General features: G+C 43.2%; 2 long non-coding RNA genes across 5 annotated transcripts; both read right to left on the bottom strand.

Moving 5' to 3' along the window:
• Nucleotides 1–552: 552 nt before the first annotated feature.
• On the bottom strand, nt 553–1625 carry LOC118227113. Its single transcript, XR_004765172.1, has 3 exons — nt 1521–1625; nt 1186–1244; nt 553–870 (listed from the first exon to the last, which is right to left on the bottom strand). It is a non-coding gene; the product is annotated as an uncharacterized LOC118227113 (long non-coding RNA).
• A 1001-nt stretch (nt 1626–2626) lies between these two features.
• LOC118227111 lies at nt 2627–11628 on the bottom strand. Of its 4 annotated transcripts, XR_004765169.1 has the most exons (6): nt 11470–11628; nt 10507–10572; nt 9547–9771; nt 3696–5929; nt 2852–2940; nt 2627–2732 (listed from the first exon to the last, which is right to left on the bottom strand). It is a non-coding gene; the product is annotated as an uncharacterized LOC118227111 (long non-coding RNA). The 4 variants fall into 4 exon arrangements; XR_004765170.1 differs by lacking the exons at nt 2627–2732; nt 2852–2940 and having other exon boundaries at nt 3408–4108; nt 4376–5929; XR_004765168.1 differs by lacking the exons at nt 2627–2732; nt 2852–2940 and having other exon boundaries at nt 3408–5313; nt 5823–5929.
• Between the last annotated feature and the right edge of the window lie 3478 nt (nt 11629–15106).

Genomic DNA, 15106 nt, shown 5'->3' with positions numbered 1-15106 from the left:
GTTGCTGGGGCTTCCTACTGAGCTACGCCTGGCGGCTCTCTACCTGAGACGAAGGAGGTTTGAATACCTGGAGTGGAGCACCGATACCCCAACCGGGAAGACTCTTTAGTTGTTTTTGGCTCCCCCTACCCCTACCCCCACTCCTTACGACCATTAAAGTGATTTTTGTTAACCTCTACCTCAGACTCACTGAACTGGTTCTTCTTGAATTCCGTCACCCGCACCCCCTGTTGGCCGAGAGAGTTCACACATTGTGAAAGCATTTGCTGATATTCATAACAGAGGGTGGGTTGGGGGCGGGGGGTCAGATCAGTACTTTGTGTCAATAAACACACACAGACACATTGATTGTTCTGTTGTTACATTGCTTTCGCTTTTTACATATTATTTGTCACATTTTAAAGAAATTATTAACTGAGTGTTAATTAAAAATATAAAACATAACACTATAGATGTAGTTTGTGTCTATGTTTTTGTGGTAGTTAATGCAATGCTTTTAAGCCAATTATTGAAAAATGAGCAAAGGAAACACTTTGCAAAAGTGACCTGATATGATTTTTTAATAACATTAATTAAATTAAGTTGGCAAATTTGTGTGCACGATCTTAACAATAATAGTTAAAACTATTTACAATATTTACAAACAAAAAAACAACAACAACAATGGGTAGCAGTAAGGGACATTGCTGCACCCTTCCAGTGTCCATGTAGATTTGTTCATTTGAGGCCTGAGAGGTCCGCGGTGGCGTAGCACACTTTTGCATTTATTTGCAGGCAGGACAAACATAGCTCCCCTCCAATTCTGTCCATTGTGCACAAACCTGGTGATACCACCGATAGCACTTGTCACAGCCAATCTGGGGTTTGTTACTAAGAGATTCAAAGAAATGAAAAACAATTAATCTAATGAAAAACAATGAATTAATAAACAAAAAATCTAGAATATCATTAATGATGGCCAAATAATTAACTTTTACAACGGCACTTCAACGCCTGGTATTTCTGCTGCCGCCATTGGTGCCACTGTACATCACTGCTGTTACTACCATTACTGCATCTAATGCTACTACTTCTACTATTACCACAACTATTACCACACCAAAAACGACTACTGCTAATAATAGAACAACTAGTAGTGATTCAAGAAAATTAAACATTCAAAATGTATGAAGTTATAGAAATTACCCATTTTGGGTCATCACTTTCCTCTTCTCCACAAAAGTGACACCGATTTGTAAGGACCTCTAGCAAAACAACAAAACACAAATTACCTTTATCCTCCACTCATTTTCCATAAACACTTAGGGGAATACTAATAACAGATTGTTTTATATACTTGGGTTTTGAATTACATCATTACCTTAGTTATGAAAGATTGTTTATATTTAACACAAAATTAATTATCTATTGGACCCTACTTGTTCAGAATCATTAATCATTCAAAAGGTTGTTTAATTGCAGTAAAACAGAAACCGCATAATGTTTTGTTACCAAAAATCAGAACATTAACATAAGCTTACCAGTGTTTTCCAGGAGGGTAGTGGCTATTCCCCACCTGTGATCTGCCATGGCCTTGGCTGAGTTGTCAACTCAATGGTTCGGTCATGTAATATGTCCTCAGCAAACTGAAAATAAAAATAGGGTTTCATGCTGCACTCTGTTCTGTCTCTTTCTGGTTGAAAATGTTATGTGGAGCGAGCACAATGACCATAATAACCATTGCCAAAGTAAAGAATCATGTATCCACTGAAGGTGAAAATCATTTTAAGATAAGATGATTGTACTTGTGTATAATTGATTTCCAAAATCCCTTCGTCTACTTCCACATTGTATTGTAGCCAAATGCATAGCCTAAGTTGAAATGCAACAGGTCCGACTATTTCTCTGTTCAAGGATAAGATGTACCAATGTACTGTCAACATCTAGAATGTTCTATCTAACACTCTGGCCCTTAGGCCTGCAACACTGATTAAAGCTATGATGCATTAAAATGAATATATGATCATGCAAGGACTTCTGCCCTTTCGCTTTGGCTCTTCAGAGCAATGCTCCTCCTTGTACAAGAACAAACATAATTCTGAACTAACATTTCTGTCCAGAAGTCTGAAAGTGTATTTTTTTTGCAACAGCACAACTCAGAGGTCGCTAAAAACACTACAGAGATGCATATAATAACACTCACAAGTGATGTCCAGTTCATGTTTATATACCAATTGGGTATCATTAATTAAAATAAAGATTTGATTTAAATAAACCCAGTTATAGCAAAAATAATGTAACATAATCATTAATACTATATCATATACATCAGAATTTGAAACTGAAACCTGTCTTTGCACCTCGCGTTCTTCAGAACTAGTTCTGTACCCTATGTCAGTTTAAATAACATGATATTTTTGAATTTGAGTACATCCATGTCCTGGACAACAGTGTTTCCCTTACCATAGCCATAAATGGGTGGCCCACCCACTAATCAGGAGTGGCCTCCCACTAATAACAGATGAAATTAGTGCTCAACAACGATTCCGCCACCACCCCCCACCCACCCCACCCCTGCTCGGCAACAACTCCCAACCCCCCCTCCCCTCTCCCCCTCCCTTCAGCCACCACTGTAAACCATACTTATTTTCAAGGCAACAACTCCACATGAAGTCCCATCTTTTTGAAGTGGGTGTGGGACGGATCTGCAAGCCCATCTAGAGACGTTGCACCCTTTTTGTCTCATGAATGCTCTGAATGAATCATTGATAGCATATTTGCCAATGCCTTTCAAAGTCACCAATATAATCTTTAAGAATAATATATTCAATATAATATAATAGTTAATATATTATTTCAAAACAATAACAACCTTGTCACCTCCTGGCACCTTCTCACATTTTTTTGAGACTCCCCAAGTGAGTCCAAAAAGAGTGCCCTCTTCTCAGATGGAAACATGGCCTTAAAAAATGTTATTGAATAATTAAAGTTAAGATGTTTCCACCACATACAAACTAAACAATACGTTCTAGAACCAAATACTTTTCTTGTAACCCAAAGCAGTCAATAAGACCTTCTATATCTTGTACATTATGACCTTTTGAATCTTATGTTGTATATTGTGTTTCAACACTATGTCTGCACCCTTTGTTACTATATCAGTAATTTCCATTTAGATACTAAATTAAGGTAATATGACATGCTGGCAGCTTAAATGGCAAAACAACAATATTCTATACATGTTAAAGATACAATATTTCAATGTGTTGCCTTAGTTCTTCTCACGTCAAGTCAAGTCAAGTCAAGTAGAACTTTATTTGTCCCCAGTGGGGCAATTGGTTGTGCAGCAGTGAAAACAGTACCAAGGCAATTAAATACAACATATAATAAAAAGTAAAAACATAGAATACAAGTAAAAACATAAAATGCAGTAAAAAACATAGAATACAAGTAAAAACATAGAATACAGTAAAAACATAAAATACATTTTTGTAAAAACATAAAGTGCATAATATTATCAAGCCTGGTTGGGTGGTCAGTGGTGTGTCAGTATCCAGTGCCCCTTGTCATTGATAATGCTCAAGATAATTTGGAACTGTTGTGGGTCAATCTGGATTTCAAAAATAACAGAAATAAAATGTAACTATACTTTAAAATGTATGTACATTGTGTCAAAAATCTACGCACTAAGTATTACATAAAAGAAAATGTATTACCAGCCCGAAGCTTAGATGCCTTCCGGTTCCATGTATTTGTCATTGCATAAGTGTCAATGTACTGTGCTTTTGCTTCTTTTTCCTCTGTGTTGTACTTCTTTACAATTAAGTTTAGGTAGGCATTGATGACCTGAAGAAATAAGTTGACAAAAAAAGACATTTTGAAAAGTATATGAACAAATACATAGGATCCTTCTAGAATTGACACATCATATAAATACATATTTGTGTTCTGATTCATAACAATGGATACACATTAGACAATGTTGTCAAGTAATGACAACTACTGAGTTACCTCACTCTCAAGCTCTCCATTTGGCGGGTTCGCATTATGTCCTGGAAAAAAATCTTGTATAGCCCAATTTTAGACTGGAGCACATACACCGTTTTCCCTGCCCAAACCTGTTTCACAACTGTAAAATATAACATAATATGATTAATATCTGTATTTTATCAGCTAGGTTAATCAAGAGCACATTGCCTTTTACAAAAAGAATAATGTAAACATCAACCTATAGCAAAAGGCTTTTACTTCGTAAACATTTCACACTACATTCAGAAATGTTAGTATAGGAAATGTACAGTACATGTAAAAAGGATGAAAGTTGACATTACATCTTCATTTTAACATAGTACCATGAGACTACTGAAACTAACACTTCTCTATTAAAGTCTTTGACCTGAAGGGTGCTGTGGTGTCCTCCACGTCCACATGTGTCTCTTCCACTTCAGGGAGTGTCACTCTCGTGGTGGTGGCTTCAGGTGATGGAGTCCTGGTTGTTGTGGCTTCAAGTGATGGAGTCCTGGCTGTGGTGGCTTCAGGTGATGGAGTCCTGGCAGTGGTGGCTTCAGGTGATGGAGTCCTGGCTGTGGTGGCTTCAGGTGATGGAGTCCTGTCTGTTGTGGCTTCATGTGATGGAGTGTTTAATTTATGTGGAATGCGTGGAACCTCCTCTTTGTAGGGAATCAGATGGTCTGTGTTTATTTTAGGGAGGAGCACACCACTGTCATTCGTCAGATCAGCATTTTTGTCGTCAGTTGCTTGAATCGTGTACGGGCCAAGATAATTAGGCTCCAGTTTGCCTCCTTTTCATTGTTGTGCATGCACATTCAGTCGCTACACCTTGTCACCCACAGCTAACTGGGCACATTTTACACATTTTGCCAATCGTTTTTGTGTGGCTTCTGCACCCTTCTTACATTTTCTTTTGCCTTTTGGAGAGTTTCTTGATATTTGTGTAGCATCCTCCTCTGCCACATTGTCTTCCACACTGCCATCAATGTATGGATGTAGTGTTTTAAGCTCAATAAATGCCAGCATTATCTGTAACAGTATCTATTTTTTCATCAATGCATCAATAATAGGATAAGAGAAAATACGATGATGAATGTGCAGAATTAACAAGCATTTTTTCATAATACTGAATGTGCATATTAAACATGTACACTAACCCTGTATTGCTCAGGGATCTCCGAAGGGTAGCGTGCTTCTCTCCCAAACATTAGGTAGTATGGGGAGTATTTTGTTGTTTGTTTTTTGGTTCTCAGACCAAACATCACTGCATCCAAGTGATCATCCCATTCATCTTTTTTTTTTGCAACCAATTTGCTGAGCGTTCTGAAAATTAATTAAAATAAAGAACTAATGGATTGACTTTTGCTTTAACAAGGATATTTTGACTGAAAAGTATTGAACATCTTAATGTTTCTTTGTTCTCAACAGTAAGGGTTACTTGGACAGAGTAAAGAATACTATAACATACACAAGTAATTTGCTTATGCATTACAATAGCATTGCTCAACAGTGTGCTTGTTCATGTTAGTTAATACAACCTGTTTACCAACCATGAACATAGAACCACAAAATACAGATGCCATACTGTTACTACTGTAACACTGCAACATCACTGAAACTAATGGATGAATTTAGTGATCTTGTTAACTTGGTTGGTATCCACCCCATAATAGTGTGGAGGTGGAATTGTATGTCTTTACAACATGACATGAGTCATGACAATTCAAGCAATGTATACAAAAATGTAGAGAATACAACAGCTTATCCTGGATTTGGAGGATCCCTAATACAAACATGAACATATGGGGCAGTCCACAAGCCATTGTTCTCACCTCTGTATTGTCGCATTCATCCTTTCTACCAGCCCATTGGTCTGGGGGTGGTAGGGGGAACAGAGGCTTCTTTTTATCCCCAGGATTTTGCAAACATTCCTGTTGATCTGTGTGTATAATTGACCTTTTGATAGGTGAACATGTTTTGTTTCAATTACATGATCATTTCTTAAAAAGTAACATCACAACTTATATCTAATTTAATTAATTTATTGTGGAAGACAATCATAAATCAAGTGGAATTTTATGGAAATTTATGCACACACACAATAGATAAATATCTTATATATGACCATAATTGTCAGGCGGGGAGCGGGAATGGACCCAAGCGCAGAGTAAAAATGCCAAAAGTCCAAAATGGGGAAAACCAAAATACTTTAATAAACAGAACAGGGAACAAAGGGAGCAGAACGCCTCGCTGGGCGGCGATAACAAGGGCAAAGAAAATCCTCAAAAACAAGGGAAAACAAAAATACAAAATTTCCAAAACATGTAGGGCACAGAGCAACAGGCAACGGGCGACAAACAAGCAGGCAGGTAGCAAACAGGTAACAAACCAAAAAACAGGTACAGAAACAAAAGGATCCAGCGCCTGAGTGAGGGAAGGGGGAGACTTAAATAGACAGACGCAGACGAGACACAGGAGGGCACGATGAACAATTAAGCACAGAGAGGGAGGGGAAACACGAGACAATTGGAAACTAATAATGGGGTAATGGGAAACAATGAAACAATTAACAGAACACAAAGTAGGGGTGCCGCCATCTGGCGGCCCAACAGAGAACAACAAGGGGAGAAGACACAGAACCCTGACAGTACCCCCCCCCCCAAGGGACGGCTCCGGACGTCCCAGGAGGCCGACCCTGGGAGGGGGTGAACTGGAGGGCGGGGACAGGGAAACAGAACACAGGAACTCGGACAACAGGAGACTCAGGACTCGGGCGACAGGAGAAACTCAGGGCCCGGACAGGACACGGGCGACACGGGGAGACTCAGGGCCCGCACATCGGGCGACACGGGGAGACTCAGGAAACCAGGGGGACTCAGGAAACCAGGGGGACTCAGGAAACCAGGGGGACTCAGGAAACCAGGGGGACTCAGGAAACCAGGGGGACTCAGGAAACCAGGGGGACTCAGGAAACCAGGGGGACTCAGACAGGGGCAAGGCAGACATACAGGACTGGACTGGGGCGAGGTAGACACAGGACTGGACTGGGGCCAGGTAGACAAAGGACAGCAACGAGACGGGGCACGACAACACTGGACTGGGTAGGGCAAGACTGAGAGGGAAACAACGGACTGACAGACACCGGCACAATAGGGAGACCTACAAAGACAGACACAGGGACAAGCAGGCGGGGAGGCACACGGCGACACAAAGGGACAGGCAGACAGGGAAGGCGAGGGGGGAGCCCAAAAACTGACACAGGGACTGACACAAGGGCAAACAAGACAAAAAACACGCGGACTGGCACACAGGCAGGCAGGCAGACAGGCGGGCAAACACGTTGGCCGATGGGCCGACGGCCTGGGGGGCAGACAAACAGGCCAACAAACTGGCTGACACACATACGGGTAAACTAACAGACAAACAGGCGGGCAGACAACTAGACAGGGCCGGGGAACACACGGACACACGGTTGGGAGCACTGGAGGGTGCACGAACATTGGGTGGAGCACGGACACTAGGGGGCGCGACTACACTGGGGGAAGGACGGACACCGGGGGGAGCGACAACATCAAAGGGAGACTGGACACCGGGGGGAGCGACGAGACCAGGGGAGGGACGACCACTGGGGGGAGCGACGAGACCAGGGGAGGGACGACCACTGGGGGAAGGACGGACACCGGGGGAGAAACGACCACTGGGGGAAGGACGGACACCGGGGGAGGGACGAACACTGGAGGACGCCGGAGCTACAGGGGGCGCCGAAGCTACAGGGGGCGCCGAAGCCACTGGGGGCGCCGAAGCCACTGGGGGCGCCGAAGCCACTGGGGGCGCCGAAGCCACTGGGGGCGCCGAGGCTACTGGGGGCACAGGAAAACGGGGCCGGGCAGGAAAACCGGGAACCGGGCAGGGGAACGGGGAACCGGGCAGGGGAACGGGGAACCGGGCAGGGGAACGGGGAACCGGGCACAGACCCCAGCTGCAGGGAACCCGGCTGGGCCAGAGACAGGAACGCGGACCCCAGCTGCAGGGAACCCGGCTGGGCAGGAGGCCTCTCCTGGGCGCGGGGCAAAGCATGAGGCTTCTCCAGGGCGCGGGGCGAAGCATGAGGCTTCTCCAGGGCGCGGGGCGAAGCAGGAAACTGCTCCCGGGGAGCGGCGGGCAGAGCAGGCGGCGAAGGCCCCTGCGAGACGACAGGCAGAGCAGGCGTCGAGGGCCCCTGCGAGACGACAGGCAGAGCAGGCGTCGAGGGCCCCTGCGAGACGACAGGCAGAGCAGGCGTCGAGGGCCCCTGCGAGACGACAGGCAGAGCAGGCGTCGAGGGCCCCTGCGAGACGACAGGCAGAGCAGGCGTCGAGGGCCCCTGCGAGACGACAGGCAGAGCAGGGGGCTTCTCTGGGACGCGGGGCCGAGCAGGCAGCTCCTGCAGAGGGACGGCGGCCCGAGCAGGGCTGGGCTGTCCGGGCTGGGCAGGGGACAGGAACACAGACCGCAGCTGTAGGGAACCCGGCTGGGCAGCCGGACGGGACCGGCGGGACCCCTGCGGGCCGGGCCCTCGAAAGATGACCAGTCGAGTCCCTTCGAAAGCAGGGCCGGGAACCGCTGGCTGGGTAGCTGGAGGTCTGGCTGACCGGGAGGCAGCCCGACCACGGCTCCTCCGTGACCGCCCGCCCCGGGCGCTGGGAAGCTCTAAGGCGAAGGCCTCCCAGTCGCTGGGTGGTGAGTCGTCCGAGTCACTCCACCACCCCGGTGGCATGATCAGCAAACAAAAAAAAAAAAAAACCCCAAGGAGAGAAAAAAAAGGGGGGAAGAGGGGGAAAAAAAAAAAAAAAAAAAAAAAAAAAAAAAAAAAAAAAAAAAAAAAAAAAAAAACTCTGCTGGGTCCAGATCTGGCTGGATCCTTCTGTCAGGCGGGGAGCGGGAATGGACCCAAGCGCAGAGTAAAAATGCCAAAAGTCCAAAATGGGGAAAACCAAAAGACTTTAATAAACAGAACAGGGAACAAAGGGAGCAGAACGCCTCGCTGGGCGGCGATAACAAGGGCAAAGAAAATCCTCAAAAACAAGGGAAAACAAAAATACAAAATTTCCAAAACACGTAGGGCACAGAGCGGCAGGCAGGCAGGCAGGCAGGCAGGCAGGCAGGCAGGCAGGCAGGCAGGCAGGCAGGCAGGCAGGCAGGCAGGCAGGCAGGCAGGCAGGCAGGCAGGCAGGCAGGCAGGCAGGCAGGCAGGCAGGCAACAGGTAACAAACCAAAAAACAGGTACAGAAACAAAAGGATCCAGCGCCTGAGTGAGGGAAGAGGGAGACTTAAATAGACAGACGCAGACGAGACACAGGAGGGCACGATGAACAATTAAGCACAGAGAGGGAGGGGAAACACGAGACAATTGGAAACTAATAATGGGGTAATGGGAAACAATGAAACAATTAACAGAACACAAAGTAGGGGTGCCGCCATCTGGCGGCCCAACAGAGAACAACAAGGGGAGAAGACACAGAACCCTGACAATAATAATGTGCTCTGTATCAAGAACTTTGCAAAGACATAAATTACCTCATTGACAAATTATTTTCCCTGATCAGTCGGGATTCTTTTTGGGGCCTCAAACTGATAAAAGATTTTGAGAATCTGTGACCTCCGCAGCAGTCTTGGTCTTCATGAGGCTGATGGCCTGAGGCCATTTGGTCATATAATCAATCATGACACAGATGTACTGATTCCCCTTTGCTATGGCGCAGTTTCCCAATGAGATCCATGCGAATTAACTCAAAGGGGTGCCTTACAGAAAGATAAACAAATCGTTTAGTTTCAGTTTACTACTATGCATTGACTCATCAAGTATGATTTTTATAAATCAACCATCATATACACTCTCAGAAAAAAGGTACCATTCAGTACCTAGAAAGGTACAATTGCGTGTCACTAGTACCTTTAGAGGTACAGTTATTGATGGGGTACAGTTTTGTACTTCTAAGTACACAATTTGTACCCTTGTATACCTTTATTTCTGAGAGTGTAGGCTATACTTAACTAAGACCCTATTTACACTGTGCATTATCATATCTGTTTAACCCAGGTAACGCCAGTTATATTTCTAGTTATACTGTGTGGTGTGGGGATGGCTGGTTTAAGCAGCCACACCTGCCCTGAGTCAAGCTAATTAGACCTGGCCAATTGGATAATTGGTTAAGAATTAGATAATTGGCCAGGCTAATTGGACCCAGGAACAGGAGTGGCTGCACCTGTGCGTAGTGAGGTAATCACTGCGCACAGGTTAAATCTGCCATCCCCACCCATACCAGGAAGCTTCGGTCATGACTGGGTTACATCTGCTCACTTTGGCTGTTACCATCTTGCCAAATCCTCGTGAAATAAATCTGGACTGTTGGAACATCATCTCCCTGTGTCTCTGTGCTGGAGGGCCCCAAGGAAAGCCACTTCGGTGGCCTGTGGCAGGCGTGTTTGCCACATACTGCTAGTACTTAATGAACATAATAATAAACCATGACATACCTTTATAGAGATGTACTCCACCTCCTGTTTAATAGTGGTTTGGCTGGCCTGGCATTGTACACATACCTTATAACATAACAAGATATAAAAAAGTTTTTTTACCACCTGCTTTTATGAAACAATATGTTTATGTACAGTTTATGCTTATCTATCTACATCTACACTTGAGCTACTACTTTTTCTGGCTAACTTGAAAGCCGTGTGCATTATTTTATAATTAGCGGGTATATACTACTGAATGTATATATCTATATATCTACATGTACATATTTACACAATTACAATCATGACATTCTGACAAACATGTGGTGTCTATATAGGGGCATATGCTATGTATATATGTTGCATTTATGTATGCATTCATGCAGATTGAACTGTCTGGCACTAATGGTAGGATCGAGTTGGTACAAAGGGCTTACATCTGAAATTTCAATGTGTGAGTCATTGTACAGAGCCTAGCTCGTGGAGGTGGTTTGAATTGGGAACTATGTTTGAAGGTGATTACCCTATGTATTACTGTGCTGTCTAATAAATGAATGAGAAAGCATTAACGTGTTTCTGTTTTGCATTGGTAGTTGTGAACTACTGTGAGCCATTTTAGGGGAGGGCTGATGGTGGTTAGCATGGGACTGAGAGTAGATCATAATTTATTCACTCAATTTTCTTTATCTTGTGTAATTTTTTTCATCCTGTGTTTCTCTTTTAATTTATGTTTGTGAAATATGAAGTACTGCCAAACATTTGTACTCCGAATACCTACTACTCCTGTATATCTCCTAGGCATTCCGCATGGGGGTTAATTTATTCAAGGAAAACTTGATCACAAATTAATGTTAACTGTGAATGTAATAGAACATTAATCTGGAGAAATTATTTTTTTTTTATATCATTGTAATGAAAGACTAATAATGTTAAGTCAAAATCTTCAGTGGGCTACATAAGATTACATTTTTGGATAATTACCCAGGTGTCAATATCTATGGTCATTCCAGGCCAGAAAAATCTCTTCGTGATGGCATCTCTGGTGCGTTTCTGTCCGCAGTGTGCCCCCTGGCTGCTTACGTGGAAGTCAATGAAAATGAGGTTGGCCTCGTCAGCACCACATACCACCTTTCTCTTGATGGCCCCATCACTGCCTTTCTTCTGCACATAGTACAGTTCCTCTTCTGTGACATATACATAAAAATAAAAAAAAACATATTCGTATTCGTATTCGTTTTTAGTGACCCACATACATATCCGATCCTAGGTCTATATAACGGATAAAGCACAGAAAACGTTCACCTAAATTAATATGTGATTTGTATAGAATATGTGAAGTAAGATGCTGAATTCAATATGTCAATGTAACTTAATTTTTACAATTTATTTATCAATTTCTGAGAATTAGCCTACCTTCTATTTCGAAAGACTTCGCTTTCTTCCGAAAATTGCTTTTTTCGCTTTTGGACATCTCAGACTGGAATTGCCTGTCTTTTTTATACAGAATAATGTTTCTGTAAATATCAGGATCCTTTTTAAAAAGCTAGATACAATGTAAAACCTATTCGGATGACATTATTCACAGTTGTTTACTAATTTAACTTGACTTTTTTTATAGCCTACTTGTTCGCACATGCTCAGTCTGTAGTGATGAAGACCTCGTCACGTACACTACATAGGTAGAGATTAAACTGAACAAGCATTACTCTATTTAAACAGTTTAAATGGACACATTTTCTCTGCTGTAGAGAAATGTTGTCTGTCTGGTGTGTGTGTGTGTGTGTGTGTGTGTGTGTTAAATACAAATAAAAATGCAAAGAAAATTTGATTCAATTTCAATTTTATTGTTATACCATCACTCAAGAAAAGTTTATGGAAATGTTCCAATTTAGCTTGAGATTGACGCCTTGGGGAAAAAACCAACCTGGAGAAATTATGTTGCTGCTGGAAAAAATACTGTACAGTTGATGGACAATCCATGCTGTTACCTACACTGTCAAATGCTTTTCAGAGTGTAGAGCACAGGTAAGGATACATTCAACACAAGGTCTTGCCGAAATCTATAGGTCTACCCGCTGCCGAAATCTATCCCCCGCAGCCCCCATTCCTCCTCCGGTTATACAATAGGGTCTAGTAGTGTCATTCTGGTATGTGTTAAATACTATTCAGTCAAGTAAAGGGGGGGGGGGGTGAATTTTTGGCTGCCTTGCCGAAATCTCACTCACTTATGTCATCAGTGATTTTGTGTACACACAGGTCTCCGCTCGCATCTCTGCTTGCCTGAGGGACATCCTGAGCTGGATGGATAACCACCATCTTAAGCTGAACCCAGGTAAGACAGAGATGATCTTCATCCCTGCTCCATCCTAACCTCCTTGACTTTTCCATTTCCCTAGGGGACACCGTGGTGTCATCATCACCCACCGCAAAAAACCTCGGAGTGGTGATGGACAACCTCCCCCTCTTCGTGTCTCTACTTCCCACTCGCGTCTGCTGTCTGTCCTGGCCCCTTGCTGGTGGAATGACCTCCCCGTGGCGGTCAGAACAGCAGAGAATCTGACTACCTTCAAACGCAGACTAAAGACTCATCTCTTCAGGTTGCACCTCTCCCCACTACTCCCTAGCCTATAGTTTAGCTCAATGTACCTAGTTAGGCTAATGCGATCACGTTAGTTTTTATTTGACAGGATTGTTTTTGTCTGATTCTGATTAGGCAAATGTGATTTCAGTGCTAGTTTGTACTTGGCAGGATTGTTTGTTTGTTTGCTGAACAGGTTACCCTACAGGTTTGGAGTCCTGATCTATGTGGTCACTTCTGGCACTACGATCTTTACTTCACTCTAGTGTGTTTCTTTTGCACCTCTGCACTTTGAACTAATGCACTTGTTGTACGTCACTCTGGATAAGAGCGTCTGCTAAATGCCTGTAATGTAATGTAATAATTGTTGGTGATTTAAACATACATGTGGATAAAAATGGTGACCCCCTAGGAACAGCTTTTGCCTCTATTATTGATTCCATTGGTTTTGTACAGAATGTTTGTGAGCCTACTCACTACCGTGGCCATACCTTAGACTTATTTCTGTCCCATAGTATTAAATCTTACCGCGCATCTCATAACCCTATACTATCAGATAATTTCCTCATTACATTTAATATTAAGGCATCCAATCCTCCTGTATCAGAGCCTAGACATTACTACAGCCGATCAGTAAACCCTGAGGTTATTCCAAAATTTATAAATATGCTTCCGGAGTCATTCCTCTCCACAGAAGAAAAGGCTGATGAAACTGCTGATGAAGCTGCACTGGACCAATTGACTAACCAGCTAACCCTTACCCTCAGGAACACTCTTGATGTTGTTGCGCCCCTTAAAAAAAGAAACCCTAGTCGGAAAAACCACACTCCATGGTACAACGATACCACCCGGGCCCTGAAGCAGTCTACTAGAAAATTAGAGCGAAAATGGCAGTCAACAAAGCTAGAAGTATTTCATCTTGCATGGAAAAACACCTTTCTTCAGTATAAGCAAGCTCTTGCTTCTGCTAGATCTGCCTTTTTCTCAAAACGAATTGAACAAAACAGACATAACCCAAAATTTCTATTTAGTACTGTGGATAAATTAACTAAAAAACAATCATCAGAGTTTTCAACTTATCCCTCCAATCTTAGCAGCATTGACTTTATGAACTTTTTCGATCAGAAAATTGAGGCTATTAGAGACCAAATTTCCAAACTGTCTCCATCATGCACTATTCCTGTTCATGTTAATAAACAGCCCCGCACCTGGTTACAAAAGGAAGATTTACAGACAGCGGTACTAAACTGTTTTACGCCCATTAGCATGGTCGAGTTATCCTAGTCACAGGATACGTACCTGAGTCACTAAAAGTGGCAGTTATTATGCTATTATTGAAAAAACCAAACCTGGAACCTGATAAATTGGAAAATTATAGACCTATTTCAAACCTTCCATTTCTATCAAAATTATTGGAGAAAACTGTTGCTAAGCAACTAAGTGCATACCTTAGCTCTAACGGTATCCTTGAAGTATTCTAATCAGGGTTTAGACCCCACCACAGCACAGAAACCGCACTTATCAAGGTTACAAATGATTTACTACTGTCAGCCGACCGTAACTCTGTGTCGGTTCTTGTACTCCTCGACCTGAGTGCAGCTTTTGACACAATTGATCATGGAATTCTACTGGACAGACTCCAGGCCTGAGTTGGACTTCATGGACAGGCACTCGCATGGTTTGGATCATACCTATGTGACAGGAAACAGTTTGTCAAATTAAAAGAAGAAGAGTCCAGCTCCTCAAAAATGAAATACGGTATTCCTCAAGGATCAGTACTAGGACCAGTACTCTTCTCGCTATATATGCTACCGCTTGGCAATATTATCCGGGCACATGGCGTAGAGTTCCACTGTTATGCGGACGATACTCAAATCTATATTTGAATGAAACCTGGCGAAGCACTGCCGCTTTCACGGTTAGAGATATCAAGATATTTTAGATATCAAGGTTTGGATGCTTTCAAATTTTCTGCTCCTAAATTCAGATAAGACTGAAATGTTGGTTTTAGGTCCCAAAATATTAAGGGAGAAATGGTCT

This window comes from Anguilla anguilla, chromosome 5 (assembly GCF_013347855.1).
Source record: "Anguilla anguilla isolate fAngAng1 chromosome 5, fAngAng1.pri, whole genome shotgun sequence".
NCBI classification, from domain to species: domain Eukaryota; kingdom Metazoa; phylum Chordata; class Actinopteri; order Anguilliformes; family Anguillidae; genus Anguilla; species Anguilla anguilla.
The sequence above is the reverse complement of the archived record's forward strand: the minus strand, read 5'-3'. Positions and strand labels throughout refer to the sequence as shown.